The following is a 20,811-nucleotide window of genomic DNA, read 5'->3' as shown; positions in this document are numbered from 1 at the left end:
CTGCCTCTACCACTGCCTCTATCACTGCCTCTATCACTGCCTCTGCCACTGCCTCTACCACTGCCTCTATCACTGCCTCTACCACTGCCTCTATCACTGCCTCTATCACTGCCTCTACCACTGCCTCTATCACTGCCTCTACCACTGCCTCTATCACTGCCTCTACCACTGCCTCTATCACTGCCTCTATCACTGCCTCTACCACTGCCTCTACCACTGCATCTATCACTGCCTCTACCACTGCCTCTATCACTGCCTCTACCACTGCCTCTATCACTGCCTCTACCACTGCCTCTATCACTGCCTCTACCACTGCCTCTATCACTGCCTCTATCACTGCCTCTATCACTGCCTCTACCTCTGCCTCTATCACTGCCTCTACCACTGCCTCTATCACTGCCTCTACCACTGCCTCTATCACTGCCTCTACCACTGCCTCTACCACTGCCTCTACCACTGCCTCACCCACTACCTCTATCACTGTCTCTGCCACTGCCTCTATCACTGCCTCTACCACTGCCTCTATCACTGCCTCTACCACTGCCTCTATCACTGCCTCTATCACTGCCTCTACCACTGCCTCTACCACTGCCTCTACCACTGCCTCACCCACTGCCTCTACCACTGCCTCTATCACTGCCTCTACCACTGCCTCTATCACTGCCTCTATCACTGCCTCTACCACTGTCTCACCCACTGCCTCACCCACTGCCTCTATCACTGCCTCTACCACTGTCTCACCCACTGCCTCTATCACTGCCTCTACCACTGCCTCACCCACTGCCTCTACCACTGCCTCTACCACTGCCTCACCCACTGCCTCTACCACTGCCTATCACTGCCTCTACCACTGCCTCACCAACTGCCTCTACCACTGCCTCACCCACTTCCTCACCCACTGCCTTTACCACTACCTCTACCACTGCCTCACCCACTGCCTCTATCACTGCCTCTACTACTGCCTCTACCACTGCCTCTACCACTGCCTCTACCACTGCCTCACCCACTGACTTTACCACTGCCTCTACCACTGCCTCAACTGCTGCCTCACCCACTGCCTCTATCACTGCCTCTATCACTGCCTCTACCACTGCCTCACCCACTGCCTCTACCACTGCCTCACCCACTGCCTTTACCACTGCCTCTAACACTGCCTCAACTGCTGCCTCACCCACTGCCTCTACCACTGCCTCACCCACTGCCTCACCCACTGCCTTTACCACTGCCTCTACCACTGCCTCTACCACTGCCTCACCCACTGCCTTTACCACTGCCTCTATCACTGCCTCACCCACTGCCTCTACCACTGCCTCACCCACTGCCTCTACCACTGCCTCAACCACTCCAGTCACACTCAATCTACAAGCACCAAATACAATGAATTATTGTGAAATGTTTGGAAGAGCACGGAGACTAATGTTCACTCCAGCATAAACAATGCCACACTGACGCTGCGTCAACCACCCCTCGTATTTTTGTACAATTTCCTTCTTCAATTCTATCATATTTATTATTAGTATTATATTAATATTATTATTGTTATTATTAGCAGTAGCAGAAATGTTTGATTCTTTGCAGTGTTCAAGAGTAAACACATAATGTCACCGTCTAATACCTGTCCAAATAGCCATTCTAATATGCAGTCATGGATGGGTTTACATTATTTATACTGTAGTTTAATAGCAAATAATGAACAAACAAAACACTCACCACACAGTGGTGGGAGGGCTGGCTGCCAGTTGTGGGGGTCGGAGGGAGGGTAGTAGGGACTCGTGGCGGTAAACGTAAATATGATTTGGAGGCTGGGAATTTGGCGGTTGGAAATTCGCGAATGTGTGAAGCCCGCGAAAGTTGAAAACACGAATGTTGAGGGAGACCTGTACACTTATACAATATACATTATACTGGTCTCACAGGCCACAAATTTTATTAGAAAAAAAATTAGAAAAGAAAAGAAAAAAGTATAGAAAACGTAAGATAAAAAAATGGGATTTTGCCGAAGTCACTGATGTTGCCGCCACCCGGTCATTTTGGGTCAACTTCCCGCCGCTGTATCTTGGTAAGTACTGATCAGAAATTTTTTTTTGTTTTGTTACCTTCACAAAAATATTATCTTTAACCCTTTGACTGTTTTGGTCGTATATATACATCTTACGAGGTACCGTGTTTGACGTATATATACTCATAAATTCTAGCGGCTTCAAATCAAGCAGGAGAAAGCTGGTAGGCCCACATGTGAGAGAATAGGTCTGTGTGGCCAGTGTGCACCATATAAAAAAAATCCTGGAGCACGCAGTGCATAATGAGAAAAAAAAACTCCGACCGTTTTTTTGTAATTAAAATGCAGACTTTGTGGTCTATTTTCATATAGTATTTATGGTTCTATTCTCGTTTTCTTGGTCTCATTTGATAGAATGGAAAACACATTATAGAAATAGAGGTGATTTTGATTGGTTTTACTATAAAAAGAACCTGGAAATGGGGCTCAAAATAGGGAAAATGTTTGATTTTTGCCGATGTTCAAAAGTAAACAAATGATGTCGTTGTCCAATAAATGTCCAACTAGCCATTCTAATATGCAGTCATGAATAGGTTGACATTATTTGTACAATTATTACAATATTGCAGTAGGCTGCATAACAGTAAATCTTCTATTTTTTGTTTGAATACAAATTCAAAGTAGAAAGCAAGAGCAATATCAGAGAGGCCTGGAGACGTGACTGATGAACAAAGAAAATGTTATTTTAGAGCCAGGAATGTCTGCATTGTTCATTCTGGACCTTATTTTGAAATTGTCATATTTTTTAATTTTCGTGAAATTGGCCAAATTGCAAATTTCTGACCACGTTACTGGGTAGTTAAAATAGGTAAATGGACAGTTTCTTGTACTCAATCAATAGAAAAAATGGAGTTCTAAAGAAATAGCTATGAGTTTGGTCAACTGGAACAATGGAATTAGCCAAAAATAGGGCTCAGAGAGGGCAAAATTGCCGATTTGTAAATATCACCGAGGTCGGTAAATTTGCGAGAGCGTAATTCCGTCAGTTTTCCATCAAATTTTTATTTTTTGGTGTCATTACATTCGGGAAAAGATTCTCTATCATTTCATATGAAAAAATAATTTTTTTTTTAAATTTTGCCACATCAGGAGACACCTCAGTATTGGGGGTTGTGACAGTCACTGGGTTAATTCTGTAAGAAAAAATCATTTTTTTTTTTAAATTTCTTGGACACTGGGGCACCACTTCAGATTTTGGCCTTGGACCCTGAAAGGGTTAACCCTTTGACTGTTTCCAACGTATAAATACGTCTTACGAGCCAATGTTTCTGACGTATTTATACGCATAAATTCTAGCAGCTTCAAATCAAGCAGGAGAAAGCTGGTAGGCCCACATGTGAGAGAATGGGTCTCCATGGTCAGTGTGCACCAGATTTTGGCCTTGGACCCTGAAAGGGTTAACCCTTTGACTGTTTCCAACGTATAAATACGTCTTACGAGCCAATGTTTCTGACGTATTTATACGCATAAATTCTAGCAGCTTCAAATCAAGCAGGAGAAAGCTGGTAGGCCCACATGTGAGAGAATGGGTCTCCATGGTCAGTGTGCACCATATAAAAAAAATCGGGGAGCCAGTGGTGCATTGTGGGAATGCCATTTCAGTTGTCCTTTTTCAGCATGTCTAGCGGTAAGAAATATGTGATTCCCTAGCAAATCTGGGACTCTTCTCTTCCCAAGTGATGCTCTAACACAGATGGAAGTGTCAGTGAAGATCAATTTCATGATTTGGAGGAGTTTGAGACCAAAAGCAATGGAGGAGGAGGAGGGGGAGGAGGGGAGGAAGAGGAGGAGGAGGAGGAGGGAAGGAGGAGGAGGAGGAGCGAAGGAAGAGGAGGAGGAGGAGGAGGAGAAGGAGAAGAGGAGGAGGAGGAAGAAGAAGATGTAATAATATTGTTCCCTTGAAGCAAGAAAAAAAAAAGTCCACCCCATGACAGTGACAAGATAAGGGGAGATAACATCTGATAAGAGCTGACTTTGATGAGCGTAAAGGAGGGTAATATTACATGACCATCGCCCTCCCTTTGTTTTTGCTGGTACACAAACATTTCTGTCTGTCTATTTGTCTGTCTGTCAAGCTCCCTGTCTGTCCATCTAGCTCTCTGTCTCAGAGAGAGCCACAAGACTGTGTCATCACGTTTACTCACATCTTCAAGCAGAGTATAGCACTTTGTCTGGATTACTTGGGTTATCCTAGGTAATTTACACTATGTATACTTGTATTTATGTGTACCTGTGAGACAGAGATAGGCAGACAGATAGAGAGAGACAGACTGAAAGATATAGAATGAGGGAGAAAGATAATTAGATAGAATGGAGGAGGGGAAGCAGCGTCCGACCCCATTGTTTTCACAGGAGGTAGGGGGTGTGAGTAATGAGACAATATGTCACTTTGACAGCTGCCGACTTCTGACTCAAAACAATTATAAGCCACACACTCGCACACAAGACAAGGAGGAGGAGGAGGAGGAGAAGGAGGAGAAGGAGGAGGAGAAGGAGAAGGAGAAGGAGAAGTAGAAGGAGAAGGAGGAGAAGGAGGAGGAGGAGGAGGAGGAGGAGGAGGAGGAGGAGAAGGAGGAGGAGAAGGAGGAGGAGGAGAAGGAGGAGGAGGAGGAGGAGGAGGAGGAGGAGGAGGAGGAGGAGGAGGAGGAGGAGGAGGAGGAGGAGGAGGAGTAGGAGGAGGAGGAGGAGGAGGAGGAGGAGGAGCAGGAGCAGAAGGATGAGGATGAGGATGAGGAGGAGGAGGAGGAGGAGGAGGAGGAGGAGGAGGAGGAGGAGGAGGAGGAGGAGAAGGAGGAGAAGGAGGAGAAGGAGAAGGAGGAGAAGGAGGAGGAGGAGAAGAAGGAGGAGGAGAAGGAGGAGGAGAAGAAGGAGAAGGAGGAGGAGAAGGAGGAGGAGAAGGAGAAGGAGGAGGAGGAGGAGGAGGAGGAGGAGGAGGAGGAGGAGGAGGAGGAGGAGGAGGAGGAGGAGGAGGAGAAGGAGAAGGAGGAGGAGGAGGATGATTGTTTGTTTTTGTAAACAAGTTTTGTAAACAATATATTGATAATTATGTTTGTGTGCTTATTGTGTTGTATACACCGAGTGTATATATGTACATTGCACCTTACTTTGGTCTCATAGGCCACATAAGTTATGTGAAAAAATAAAATAGTGAAAAAAACAAAAAACCTTCAAATACAAGTAAACTAAAGTTTACCGGGTGAGCGGCAGTCGCCGCTGTTGCCATACGCGGCTCATTTTCTGCAAACTTCACGGCTCTATATCTCAGTAAGTACCGATGGCAAAATTTTTTTTTTTGGACTAAAACACTCAGAAAAATAATCTTAACATTTTCATAAGAAAAAATAATTTTTTTTTTTTTTTGAATATTTGGCGACATAGAATGACAGTTTCAGAGAGGGGCCTGAAACAGTCAAAGGGTTAACACAGGAGTTATGTTCCTGAAAATGCCATGTTAGACAAAACCATGTTAGACAAAGAAAAATAGGGTTACGTTCCTGGGAGCCCCAAAAAGCCAAACAACTTTTTTTTTGACCAACAGATCTTACAAAAGTGAATATGTAATTGTTCTACATTGTCATGATATATTACTGCTTAAGACTACAAAAGCAATAGAAATAATAGTATTTCTTACCTTAAATTGTGGGTGCTGGTGTTTGTGGATGATTGTGAAGAGGATGGATATGGATGGCGTTGGCCCAACTGGGCTGAGGTGGATGGTTGTTGGTTGTCGGTAGAAGTCGATGGTAGAGATTCTGGTCACTCCTGTCTGTCTCAACTACTGGATCACTACGACAAGGTCCTAGATACACTAGAAGACAAAAAGAATGCAGATGTAATATATACAGAATTTGCAAAAGCCTTCAACAAGTGTGGCCATGGCGTAATAGTGCATAAAATGCGTGCTAAAGGAATAACAGGAAAAGTTGGTAGGTGGATCTATAATTTCCTCACAAACAGAACACAAAGAGTAGTAGTCAACAGAGTAAAGTCCGAGCCAGCTACGGTGAAAAGCTCTGTTCCACAAGGCACAGTACTCGCTCCCATCTTGTTTCTCATCCTCATATCTGACATAGACAAGGATGTCAGCCACAGCACCGTGTCTTCCTTTGTAGATGACACCCGAATCTGCATGACAGTGTCTTCCATTGCAGACACTGCAAGGCTCCAGGCGGACATCAACCAAATCTTTCAAAGGGCTGCAGAAAACAATATGAAGTTCAATGATGAGAAATTTCAATTGCTCCAATATGGTAAACATGAGGAAATTAAAACTTCTTCAGAGTACAAAACAAATTCCGGCCACAAAATAGAGCGAAAAACCAACGTCAAAGACCTGGGAGTGATCATGTCGGAGGATCTCACCTTCAAGGACCATAACATTGTATCAATCGCATCTGCTAGAAAAATGACAGGATGGATAATGAGAACCTTCAAAACTAGGGATGCCAAGCCCATGATGACATTCTTCAGGTCGCTTGTTCTATCTAGGCTGGAATATTGCTGCACACTAACAGCACCTTTCAAGGCAGGTGAAATTGCTGACCTAGAAAATGTACAGAGAACCTTCATGGCACGCATAACGGAGATAAAACACCTCAATTACTGGGAGTGCTTGAGGTTCCTGAACCTGTACTCCCTGGAATGCAGGCAGGAGAGATACATGATTATATACACCTGGAAAATCCTAGAGGGACTAGTACCGAACTTGTACACGAAAATCACTCACAACGAAAGCAAAAGACTCAGCATACGATGCAACATCCCCCAATGAAAAGCAGGGGTGTCACTAGCACGTTAAGAGACAACACAATAAGTGTCAGGGGCCCGAGACTGTTCAACTGCCTCCCAGCATTCATAAGGGGGATTACCAATAGACCACTGACAGTCTTCAAGCTGGCACTGGACAAGCACTTAAAGTTGGTACCTGACCAGCCGGGCTGTGGTTCGTACGTTGGATTGCATGCAGCCAGCAGTAACAGCCTGGTTGATCAGGCTCTGAGCCACCATGAGGCCTGGTCACAGACCGGGCTGCGGGGGCATTGACCCCCAGAACTCTCTCCAGGTAAATTCCAGGAAACCTAAGTCAATGGTTGTATTAGAGTGTGCATAAATTCTGTAATGGATCTCCGGGATCTTTTACCCTGCAGTACATTATACAGCTGATAGTAAGGCATCATCAGCTGGTCTAGACCCTGTTTCAAAACACTGCTTCTAGATTTGTCAGGGTCCTCTTCAGTGAAAAAGTCTGCAACTTCAACAATAATATGGAACTGCTGCAATGTTAACTATTTTTCTTCAGGTTCGTCTTCATCTTCTTCTGTTATCTCCCTGCCTTGTATCTGTGCACTGAGCTCTGCCAACATTCCCTCTGGACTCCTGTCATCATCATCATCATTATCTTATAAGAGCTCATTCACATCTTCTTCATTCGTATCTTCAAAAACCATCACTTGGTAATCTCCTTGCCAACTGAACAATTTCCTGAACCTGACTCTCAAGCAAGGGAAAACCAGTGAAAGAATTAACTACAGAAGGACATAAGTTTTCCCAGTCTGCATTTAATGTTGATTCTGGCACTTCATTCCATGCACGTCTAGCATAGCTAATGGCATCTGCAATGTTAAATTTATTCCAGAAACTTGGTACTGCCAAGTTGGAGTCAAAGTCCATTGATGCAACTAGTTTTTTCATAACTTTTTTTGTGTAGTTACACCTGAATGACTTAATAACTCCCTGATTCAATGGTTGTATTAGAGATGTTGTATTTGGAGGTAAAAATACAACTTTTACATGTGGGGTCACATCCAGCAAAGTTTGTGGATGAGTACGGGAATTATCAAGACTGAAGAGAACCTTGAATGTAAGGTTGTTGTTGTGGAGGTAAAACTTGACTTGAGGAATTATCAAGACTGAAGAGAACCTTGAATGTAAGGTTGTTGTTGTGCAGGTAAAACTTGACTTGAGGAATTATCAAGACTGAAGAGAACCTTGAATGTAAGGGGGGCTCTGGTGGCCTGGTGGTTAACGCTCTCGCTTCACACGGTGAGGGCCTGGGTTCGATTCCCAGCCAGAGTAGAAACATTGGACGTGTTTCTTTCCACCTGTTGTCTATGTTCCCCATCAGTAAAATGGGTACCTGGGTGTTAGTCGACTGGTGTGGGTAGCATCCTGGGACACTGACCTAAGGAGGCCTGGTCACAGACCGGGCTGCGGGGGCGTTGACCCCCGGAACTCTCTCCAGATAAACTCCAGATCTCCAGATAAGGTTGTTATTGTGCAGGTAAAACTTAACTTCAGGAATTATCAAGACTGAAGAGAACCTTGAATGTAAGGTTGTGGAGGCTTGACTTCAGTAATAAAGTGATACTTAACCCTTTCAGGGTCCGTCCCGTAGATCTACGGCTTTACGTTCAGGGTCCAAACCGTAGATCTACGCCATGAGCTCAGCTCACTCTGATAAACTGTGAGTGGTACATTTGGGGCTAGATATGAGAGAATACATCTATGTGGTATGTGTGCACCACATAAAACAGATCCTGCAGCACACTGTGCATAATGAGAGAAAAAAAATGAAATCATGATTTTTCGACTAAAACAGCAACTTTGCAGTGTTTTTTCGTATGTTTTTTATAGTTGTATTTGCGATTTCTTGGTCTCATTTGATAGAATGGAAGACATATTACAGAAATAGAGATGATTTTGATTGGTTTTAGCATTGGAAATGGCTTGAAACTGAGCTCAAAGTAGCGGAAATGTTAAATTTTTGCCGATATTCAAGAGTAAACAAACGACCTCACACGTCTAATACACATCAGCTGGTGGGTCTAATATACATTCACAAATATGATGATGATATTTATACAATTATTACAGTATTGCATAACAGTAAATCTTCTATTTTTTGGTGTGAATAAAAATTCATTATGTGAATAAAAAATCAAAATGGAATTTATTTGTAAAGCCTCAAAACATAACTAATGAACAGAGGAAATGTTAGTTTAGTGCCAGGAATGCCTACATTGTTCATTCTGGACCCTATTTTGAAATTGGAATATTTTGAGCTTTGTGTTAAATTGGCCAAATTAACAATTTCCGATCACTTTATTTTGTAGTTGAAACAGTTGACTTGGCGATTTCTTGTGCTCAATCGATAGAATAGAAGTAATACTAGTGAAATAGCTAAGAATTTGGTTGATTGGAATAATGTAATTGGCCTAAAATGGGAGTCAAAGTCGGCAAAATCGCCGATTCGTAAATATCGCTGACACATCAAAATTCGCGAGAGCATAATTTCGTCAATTTTCCACCAATTTTCGTACTTTTTGTTTTATTACCTTCACAAAAAGATTCTCTACGATTTCATAAGAAAAAATAACAAATTTTTTTTTTGAAATATCTTGGACACTGGTGTGTGACTCCAGATTTGGGCCTTGGACCCTGAAAGGGTTAAACCAGTCAATAAACATTTGCTGTGTCATCCATGCTGACTAGTTTGACCTCCAAATTACTGGTAATGTGTTTTTATCTACATCTTCCAAAGCTCCAGGATTCTTAGAGCAGTAAATAACCATGGGCTTATACTTGACATCACCTGATGCATTACCACAAAGGAGCAAGGTGAAGCAATCCTTTGCTGCCTTGAAGCCCAGTGCACTTTTCTCTTGCTGACTGATATAAGTTTGTGTTGGCATTTTCTTCCAAAAAACACTTGTCTCGTCAGCATTAAACACTTCATGTGGCTCATAGCCACCCTCAGAAATAATTTCCTGCAATTCAGCAGGGAAATTACTTGCTGCTGTATGACCAGCTGAAGCACTTTCACCAGAAAACTTAATATTATGTAACTTATTATGCAACTTAAAGTTGTGGAAGCAGCCTGTGCTAAACATAGTCTTTTTCAGGCCTTTCATCCTTATCACACACTGCTTTAAACAACTGTAAGGTCTTTTCCCTAATTAAGAGGAAATTAAGTGGTGCACCTTTCTTTGTCTTTTGTTCAATCCACTCGAGCAACAAGTTTTAAGTTTATTTACTTGTTGTGATCTGTGTGTCACTCTTTTCACGAGGTGACATCTTGGGTTATTCATTACACAGGCTCGTATATTCGCCTCATTCTTTTTAATTGTATGAACTGATGCTTCATTAAGGCCACAGACCCTCACTATGTCCACCACACATGAACCACTCTTAAGCTTATCTAATATCCCAATTTTATGAAGTGTTAAACAAAAATATGCCGCAATTCTTCAGTCATGCTATATTCAATACGTGCACGACAAAACCGTGATAAACAACGGTCTACTGTACGTCATATTAGATGAATTGTGAAACATAAATAAGCTGTAGAGTTGACAATAACATCATATTTAAGTATTTTACACTGTCTCTAAATAATAAGCTCTCCTCCCTATCACCTCTCCTCCATTTTCCATACTCCAACATGAGTCTTCAATAAAGGTAAAAGTGATGTTAACCCTTTCAGGGTCCGTTCCGTAGATCTACGGCTTTACGTTCAGGGTCAAACCGTAGATCTACGCCAAAATTCTAGCGAATAGGTCTGGGTGGTCAGTGTGCACACCATAGAAAAAATCTGGACGCCCGCATGGCATTGTGGGAACGCCGGCAAAGTAGCTTTGTTCATAGTGCCTGGCGGCAAGGAAGCTCTCACTCCCCACTCACTCTCCGGACGAATTCTGACTCTCCTCTTCACAACTTACAGTTCTAAGACTGATGGAAGTGGAGCTGAAGAGGAATTCTATGGTTTTGAACCATATGGTACCATTGTGCCATATGGTACAATGGTACCATATGGTACAATGGTGCCATGTCATACAATGGTATCATATAGTACAATGGTATCATATGGTACAATGGTACCATATGGTACAATGTATCATATAGTACATTGTACCATATGGTACATTATACCATATGGTACAGGGACCCTAATGGAATCAAGTCTGTCTGACTTTTTTGGGTTATCCTAGGTTCTCCAAACATATGCTGCTAAGTATGATATGCTATGTAACTTTATTTGTATATAACTAAATAAACTTACTTATGATGCCACATGCACTTGAGTAGTTTATTCAGGTGTACAGAAATACAATTACGTAGATTATCTGTATTTTTTGTACCACTGTATGTGTGCTCAAATTTTTAAATAAATAAATAAATAAATCATACATAGCAGCATACATATAAAATCCTAGGATAACCCAAAAAAGTCAGGGTGACTTATTTCCATAGTTATCCCTGCATTTGTACCATATGGTGTCCTGTACTGTATGGTACCATATGGTACCCTGTGCCATATGGTAACCCTGTACCATATGGTACCCTGTACCATATGGTGCCCTGCACCATATGTTATCCTGTACTGCATGGTACCCTATACCATGTTGTTGTTTGTCCGTCGATTTGACGAGGACCATCTAGTCATACCATATAGTACAATGTACCATATAGTACCCTGTAACATATGATACCGTGTACCATATGGTCAATAGGTGTTGGTGGCATGAGACACCAGCCAAGACTGAGTGAGTGGCGACACAAGCTAGCTACTGACTCCCAAGTTTCCGAGACAAAGTGCTTTGTCATCCACCTCAAGGAACACGTCAGGTTCCTGTACACTTGTAAATATATAATAGAACATTACTAATATACAACATTTTTGCATATTTTTGTTGTAAACAACTATTGTAAACAAAATAATAATGAAAATATAAGTGTTTATTGTGTTGAATACAACAGTACCAAATGGTGCCATTGTACCATATGGTACCATTGTATCATATGGTGCCATTGTACCATATGGTACAATTGCACCCTATGGCACCATTGTACTATATGGTACCATTGTATTCAACACAATAACTGCACTAATATTTTCATCATTTTGTTTACAATAAACTTGTAAACAAGTTTTGTAAGCAATATAATGATAAACAAATTAGTTCAGTTATTGTGTTGAATACAATGAGTGTACACTTATACAATATACATTATACTGGTCTCACAGGCCACAAATGTTATTAGAAAAAGAAAAAAAATAGAAAAGAAAAAAAGTATTAAAAACGCAAAATAAAAAAATGGGATTTTGCGGAAGTCACTGATGTTGCCGCCACCCGGCCATTTTGGGTCAACTTCCCGCCGCTGTATCTCGGTAAGTACTGATCAGAAATTTTTGTTTTTTGTCTTATTACCTTCACAAAAATATACTCTTTAATTCTGTAAGAAAAAATAATTTTTTTTCTTCAAAATTTCTTGGACACTGGAGCACCACTTCAGATTTTGGCCTTGGACCCTGAAGGGGTTAAATATTCATTTATCTATTTCATTAGTCATTTTATTTAGTTCTCACTGTTTTGTGTATGTGAAGCTATAGTAATCTTCAAAAATGTATTTTTTGTTAATATTTTTAGGTGTCTGGAATGGATTAATTGTATTTACATTAATTCTTATGGGAAATATTATTTTGGTTTTCGGCCTTTTTGGATTTAGGCCGAACTTCTGGAACGGATCACAGCTGAAATCTGGGGTTCCACTGTATATCAATGTTGTTATGTTAACAATGATTAAGTTAATATCTGTAGCTTCAGCCAGACTTACAATCAGTCTTGTAGCCAAGGTCAGTCAGACTTACAGTCAGTCTTGTAGCCAAGGTCAGTCAGACTTACAGTCAGTCTTGTAGTCAAGGTCAGTCAGACTTACAGTAACTCTTGTAGCCAAGGTCAGTCAGACTTAGTCAGTTTTGTAACCAAGGTCAGTCAGACTCACAGTCAGATATTACAACAGATATTAGAGCCAGAAAATAAACCCCAATATGGCATTTGTCTTTGCAAACATACAGGGTCTAAAGCCATCAAAAAACAACAAAATTCCTTACATCAAGGGACTGCTCATGGAGTCAAATGTAATGTTTGCAACATTCACAGAGACCCACATAAAGGATCATTATGACAACAAAATATGGATCCCAAGTTATAGCCTATTCTGATGCGACAGACTAACCAGGCAACAAGGGGGGGTTGACCTGTACATCACGGAGTTGCCAATTTGCTCAGAACTACTAACACCTCAAATGATGTACAGCAGTTGAAATTTTGGCGGTAAAGATTGAAAACCAGAACCTTGTCATTGTGGTAGTATACAAGCCTCCAGATGGAACTTCCCAGCAATTCCAGGAGCAGCTTGAGAAAACTGACCACTGTCTGGAAACTCTCCCAACTCCTGCCCCAAACATCTTACTACTAGGAGATTTCAACTTGAGACACCTAAAATGGAGGAGAATAGCAAACAATGTTTCAGCAGAGATCACCCCAGGAGGCAGCTCAGATGAAAATTCACACATACATGAGCTATTAAATCTCTGCATCAAATTCACGTTAAACCAGCAAATATTAGAGCCTACAAGACTAGAAAATATGCTGGACCTCATCTTCACTAACAACGACAATCTGATACATAATATAATAATATCAAAGACAATACACTAAGATCACAACATAATAGAGGTACAGACATGTATGCACAGGGCTCCTGACCAGCAAAATGTGATCAGTCATGAAGGTCTCTTCACAAAATTCAATTTCAATAACTAAAACATACAATGGGATCAAGTCAACCATGTCCTTATCCTAAGTCGAGCGAGATATTAAAGTCCCAATACGACTCAGTGTTCAACGAGCTGCTGCCCAAACTAAAGATCGACATTCCAAATGAATTCTTTATGAATGAAACCCAAAATCTGATCATCTCAACAATTTCGGATATTATCCTAACTCCACAAGACTTTGAAGAGGCAATAAATGACGTGCCCATGGAACTCCGTGTTCATCAAGAATTGCAAGAAGCCCCTGTCACATACCTTCAGCAATTCTATGGAGGGAGCATGGACACAGGAGTTATTCCACACACACACACTAAAAACAACAGACATAGCTCCACTCTACAAAGGTGGCAGTAAAGCAATTGCAAGGAACTACAGAGCGACAGCACTAACATCCCAAATCATAAAAATCTTTGAGAGGGTTCCTAGAAGGAAGATCACCAACCACCTAGATACTCATCAATTACACAACCCAGGCCAATATGGGTTTAGAGCAGGTCGCTCCTGCCTGTCCCAGCTACTGAACCACTATGACAAGGTCCTGGATGCTGTAGAGGATAAACAAAATGCAGATGTAGTATACACAGACTTTGCAAAAGCTTTCGACAAGTGTGACCCTGGCGTAATAGCGCACAAAATGCATGATAAAGGAATAAGAGGAAAAGTTGGTAGATGGATCTACAACTTCCTGACAAATAGAGCAGAGAGAGTAATAGTAAACAGAGTAAAGTCAAAGGCAGCTATGGTGAAAAGCTCTGTTCCACAAGGCACAGTACTCACCGCAGTAAGAATAATCACTAAATCCCATCCCTGGCAACACACTCCCCCACTCTTCACAGATCTAAACTTACTCCCTGTTCAGTACATCCACACTTACTACTATGCAATCTACATCTACAGGACCTTAAATTCCAATATTAACCTTGACCTAAAATGCTTTCTTGATAGTTGTGACAGAACCCACAGGCATAACACCAGACACAAACATCTCTATGACATTCCCCGTGTCCGATTAAACCTTTACAAAAATTCAATGTATATCAAAGGCCCTAAAATCTGGAACACCCTACCTGAAAACTCTAGAACTGCAGACACATTCATCACCTTCAAAACTACCATTAGAAAACATCTTATCTCCCTGATACACCCTGCCAACTAATTACATGAATACCACCTGGTGGTTCACACTTACACTCACTCCCCATTTGACCATAAACACAGAAATATCAATCTTAATCTTAAAATAATGAATCCTAACTAGTCATAAGTTGGCCTGTGATACTCCAATACTATGTATTGTATTGTGCCAAAACAAAAGCATTCACATTGCTAAACTCACAAACTAGTATTTAGTCACTTAGCCATAATACCAACTTACCTCATAATTTGTAATATTTTAAAGTTAAGAATTAATCTAAATCTGCCCAAAATGCCTAGCCATGCTAGGTGTTCTAGTGGCACCCTATGTAATTAGTATTTTACTACATGTAAACCGCACAATACCAAATTCTGTAAACTCAGCATTGTAATTCTTACAGAGAATAAACTTGATTTGATTTGATTCTATTCCTCATCCTCATTTCTGACATAGACACAGATGTAAACCATAGCTCCGTGTCTTCCTTTGTGGATGACACCCGGATTACCATGGCAGTAACCTTCATCGAAGACACCGCAAAACTCCAAGCAGACATCAACCAAATCTTCAAATGGGCCACTCAAAACTATATGAAGTTCAACGAAGAGAAATTCAACTTCTCAGATATGGAAAACTTGAGGAAATTAAAACTGTAACAGGGTATATGACAAATTCTAATCATATAATAGAGAGAAAAACTAATGTGAAGGACCTGGGAGTGATAATGTCAGAGGATCTCACCTTCAAAGACCACAACAATGTATCTACCTCATCTGCTAGAAAAATATGATGGATAATGAGAATCTTCAAAACTAGGGACACCAAGCTCAGGATGATTCTCTTCAAATCACTTGTTCTCTCTAGGATGGAATGCTGCTGTACACTAATGGCTCCCTTCAAGGCAGGCGACACTGCTGACCTGGAGAGTGTACAAAGACCTTTCATGGCAAACATAAGTACAATAAGGCACCTAAATTACTAGGAACGGTTGAAGGTCCTTGATCTGTATTTCCTGTAACTCAAGCAAGAGAGATACATGATAATATACACTTGGAAGGTCCTGGAGGGATTAGTAGCAAACCTGCACACGAAAATCACTTCCTATGAGAGCAAAAGACTGGGCAGGTGATGCAACATTCCCCCAACGAAAAGCAGGGGCGCCACGAGTACATTGAGAAACAACACAGTAAGTTTCTGGGGCCCAAGACTGTTCAACTGCCTCCCAGCATACATAAGGGGGATTACCAATAGACCCCTGGCTGTCTTCAAGAAGGCACTGGACAGGTCCCTAAAATCAGTACCTGCCCAACCGGGCTGTGGGCCGTATGTCAGTTTGCATGCAGCCAGCAGTAACAGCCTGGTTGATCAGTTCTTGATCCATTATGAGGCCTGGTCTCAGACCGAGCCTTGGGGGCATTGACCCCCAAAGCCCTCTCCAAGTAAACTCCAGGTAAAGGTCACTCAAGACTTACAGTCAATCTTGTAGCCAAGGTCAGTCAGACTTACAGTCAGTCTTGTAGCCAAGGTCAGTCAGACTTACATGAATTTAATAAGTGAACATCAAAAGACTGACCCCATGCAATTCGTGGGTGAACGACTGCTCCTCAAAGGGCTTGGAAGCATCAGACTGCAAGATGTCATACATGTGAGGCAGCAGCAGAGACCCGAATAAATCCGTGGCTTCCCTGGGCAGCTGTGTGGGCATATTGTCTATGCTGCACACCAGTACCCCAGGGCCCTTGAAGCTGTAACAGGGTTCCACACTATTAATCACAATATGTGATTTACATGTTATAGAATATTGTTAAGTAGGTAGTAGGTTGGTAGACAGCAACCGCCCAGGGAGGTACTACCCTCCTGCCAAGTGAGTGTAAAATGAAAGCCTGTAATTGTTTTACATGATGGTAGGATTGCTGGTGTTTTTTGTCTGACTCATAAATATGCAAGATTACAGGTACGTCTTGCTACTTCTACTTACACTTAGGTCACACTACACATACATGTACACGTTTATTTATACACACTCATCTGAGTTTTCTTTGATTTTCATCTTAATAGTTCTTGGTCTTATTACTTTTCCTTTTATATCCATGGGGAAGTGGAATAAGAATCTTTCCTCCATAAGCCATGCGTATTGTAAAAGTCAACTAAAATGCCGGGAACAATGGGCTAGTAGCCCCTTTTCCTGTAAAGATTACTAAAAAGAATAAGAAGAAAATTGTCAAAGTGGGAAGTCTGAATGTGCGTGGATGTTGTGCAGATGATAAGAAAGAGATGACTGTGGATGTTATGAATGAGAAGAAGCTGGATGTCCTGGCTTTAAGTGAAACAAAGCTGAAGGGGGTGGGAGAGTTTCAGTGGAGAGGAATAAATGGGATTAGGTCAGGGGTTTCAAATAGAGTTAGAGCTAAAGAAGGAGTAGCAATAATGTTGAAGCATAAGATATGGCAGGAAAAGAAGGACTATAAATGTATTAATTCAAGGATTATGTGGAGTAAAATAAAGGTTGGATGTGAAAAGTGGGTTATAGTAAGCGTATGTGCACCTGGAGAAGAGAGAAGTGTAGAGGAGAGAGGTGTAGAGGAGAGAGAGAGATTTTGGGAAATGTTGGGTGAATGCATGGGGAGTTTTGAACCAAGTGTGAGAGTACTTGTGGTTGGGGATTTCAATGCTAAAGTGGGTAAAAATGTTGTGGAGGGAGTAGTAGGTAAATTGTGGGTGCCAGGGGTAAATGTAAATGGGGAGCCTTTAATTGAGCTATGTGTAGAAAGAGATTTGGTAATAAGTAATACATATTCATGAAAAAGAAAAAGAAAATAAATAAATATACAAGGTATGATGTAGCACGTAATGAAAGTAGTTTGTTAGATTATGTATTGGTGGATAAAAGGTTAATGGGTAGGCTCCAGGATGTACACGTTTATAGAGGAGCAACTGATATATCGGATCATTATTTAGTTGTAGCTACAGTTAGAGTAAGAGGTAGATAGGACAAGAGGAAGGTGGCAACAACAAGTAGGAGGGAAGTGAAAGTGTAAAAACTAAGGGAGGAGGAAGTTCGGGTGAGATATAAGCGACTATTGGCAGAAAGGTGGGCTAGTGCAAAGATGAGTAGTGGGGGGGTTGAAGAGGGTTGGATGAGTTTTAAAAATGCAGTATTAGAATGTGGGGCAGAAGTTTGTGGTTATAGGAGGGTGGGTGCAGGGGGAAAGAAGAGTGATTGGTGGAATGATGAATTAAAGGGTGTGATAAAAGAGAAAAAGGTAGCTTATGAGAGGTTTTTACAAAGCAGAAGTGTTATAAGAAGAGCAGAGTATATGGAGAGTAAAAGAAAGGTGAAGAGAGTGGTGAGAGAGTGCAAAAGGAGAGCAGATGATAGAGTGGGAGAGGCACTGTCAAGAAATTTTAATGAAAATAAGAAAAAATTTTGGAGTGAGTTAAACAAGTTAAGAAAGCCTAGGGAATGTATGGATTTGTCAGTTAAAAACAGAGTAGGGGAGTTAGTAGATGGGGAGAGGGAGGTATTAGGTAGATGGCGAGAATATTTTGAGGAACTTTTAAATGTTGAGGAAGAAAGGGAGGCGGTAATTTCATGCACTGGTCAGGGAGGCATACCATCTTTTAGGAGTGAAGAAGAGCAGAATGTAAGTGTGGGGGAGGTACGTGAGGCATTACGTAGAATGAAAGGGGGTAAAGCATCTGGAACTGATGGGATCATGACAGAAATGTTAAAATCAGGGGGGGATATAGTGTTGGAGTGGTTGGTACTTTTGTTTAACCCTTTGAGGGTCGACAGGCCCTCTCCGAGATTCGTTTTCAGGGTCGGCCAAATTTAAAAAAAAAAAATAATTTTCTCTTATGAAAAGATAGAGAATCTTTTCCCGATCATAATGACACCAAAAATATGAAATTTGATGGAAAACTTACGGAATTATGCTCTCGCGAAGTTAGCGGTCTCAGCGATGTTTACGGAGCGGCGATTTTGCCCACTTTGAGCCCCATTTTCGGCCAGTACCACTGTACTAGTCGACAAGAAACATGAATATTTTGCTAGAACTCCATTTTTTTCTATTGAATGAGTGCAAGAAACCACCCATTTACCAATTTCAACTATCCAGTACAGTGGTCAGAATTTAGCAATTTTGCCAATTTCACACAAATTTCAAAAGATGCCAATTTCCGAATAGGGTCCAGAACAAACAAGAAATACATTCCTGGCACTAAAATGACATTTCCTCTGTTCATTAGTCACGTCTCAAGGCCCCTCTTACATACTTTTGCTTTCCACTTTGAATTTTTATTCTCACAAAAAATAGAAGATTTACTGTTATGCAGACTACTGCATTAGTTTAAAAAATGGTATGAATCATATTGGCGCACTTGCAAAAGAATATTAGACTCACCAGTTGACGTGTATTGGACGCTTGGCATGATTTGTTTACTTTTGAACTTTGGTAAAAATCGAACATTTCTGCTACTTTGAGCTCAATTTCGAGGTACTTTTCATTGTAAAACCAGTCAAAATCATCTCAGTTTCTATGACATGCCTTCCATTCTATAAAATGAGACCAAGAAAACTAGAATACAACAATAAATACCATACGAAAATACAGTGCAAAGTCGCTGTTTTATTCCAAAAAAACAGTCAAAGTTTTTTTTTCTCATTATGCACTGTGTGCTGCAGGATTTTTTTTATACTGCGCACACTGACCACATAGACCCATTCTTTCATATGGAGGCCTACCAGCTTTCTCCCACTAGATTTGAGGGCGCTAGAATTTAAGCATACTAGTACGTCAAAAACCCTGGGTCGTAAGCCGTACTATTACGTCCGAAACCCTCAAAGGGTTAATAAATGTATGAAAGAGGGGAAGGTTCCTAGGGATTGGCGGAGAGCATGTATAGTCCCTTTATATAAAGGGAAGGGGGACAAAAGAGATTGTAAAAATTATAGAGGAATAAGTTTACTGAGTATACCAGGAAAAGTGTATGGTAGGATTATTATTGAAATAATTAGGGGTAAGACAGAATGTAGGACTGCGGATGAGCAAGGAGGTTTCAGAATGGGTAGGGGATGTGTAGATCAAGTGTTTACATTGAAGCATATATGTGAACAATATTTAGATAAAGGTAGGGAAGTTTTTATTGCATTTATTGATTTAGAAAAGGCATATGATAATGAGTGGATAGGGGAGCAATGTGGCAGATGTTGCAAGTATATGGAATAGGTGGTAAGTTACTAAATGCTGTAAAGTTTTTATGAGGATAGTGAGGCTCAGGTTAGGGTGTGTAGAAGAGGGAGAATACTTCCCGGTAAAAGTAGGTCTTAGACAGGGATGTGTAATGCCACCATGGTTGTTTAATATATTTATAGATGGGGTTGTAAAAGAAGTAAATGCTAGGGTGTTCGGGAGAGGGGTAGGATTAAATTATGGGGAATCAAATACAAAATGGGAATTTTGACACAGTTACTTTTTGCTGATGATACTGTGCTTATGGGAGATTCTAAAGAAAAATTGCTAAGGTTAGTGGATGAGTTTGGGAGTGTGTGTAAAGGTAGAAAGTTGAAAGTGAACATAGAAAAGAGTAAGGTGATGAGGGTATCAAATGATATAGATAAAGAAAAATTGGATATCAAATTGGGGACGAGGAGTATGGAAGAAGTGAATGTTTTCAGATACTTGGGAGTTGACGTGTCGGCGGATGGATTTATGAAGGATGAGGTTAATCATAGAATTGATGAGGGAAAAAAGGTGAGTGGTGCGTTGAGATATATGTGGAGTCAAAAAACATTATCTATGGAGGCAAAGAAGGGAATGTATGAAAGCATAGTAGTACCAACACTCTTATATGGGTGTGAAGCTTGGGTTGTGAATGCAGCAGCGAGGAGGCGGTTGGAGGCTGTGGAGATGTCCTGTCTAAGGGCAATGTGTGGTGTAAATATTATGCAGAAAATTCGAAGTGTGGAAATTAGGAGAAGGTGTGGAGTTAATAAAAGTA

The 20,811-nt window shown here is 41.1% G+C and overlaps 1 protein-coding gene across 7 annotated transcripts in view; it reads right to left on the bottom strand.

Annotated features, from left to right (window-relative positions):
• The window catches only part of LOC128688141 (uncharacterized), a 301,283-nt gene that overhangs the window by 120,759 nt on the left and 159,713 nt on the right, over positions 1-20,811 (bottom strand). For all 7 annotated transcript variants that reach the window (XR_011391059.1, XR_011391062.1, XR_011391060.1 and 4 more), the window contains one exon: positions 5,691-5,867. The gene's annotated coding sequence lies outside the window, so the exon portion shown is untranslated. The remainder of the gene's footprint in view (positions 1-5,690; positions 5,868-20,811) is intronic.

The sequence above is a fragment of the Cherax quadricarinatus genome, unplaced genomic scaffold (assembly GCF_038502225.1).
Source record: "Cherax quadricarinatus isolate ZL_2023a unplaced genomic scaffold, ASM3850222v1 Contig125, whole genome shotgun sequence".
Lineage (NCBI taxonomy): Eukaryota > Metazoa > Arthropoda > Malacostraca > Decapoda > Parastacidae > Cherax > Cherax quadricarinatus.
The sequence above is the reverse complement of the archived record's forward strand: the minus strand, read 5'-3'. Positions and strand labels throughout refer to the sequence as shown.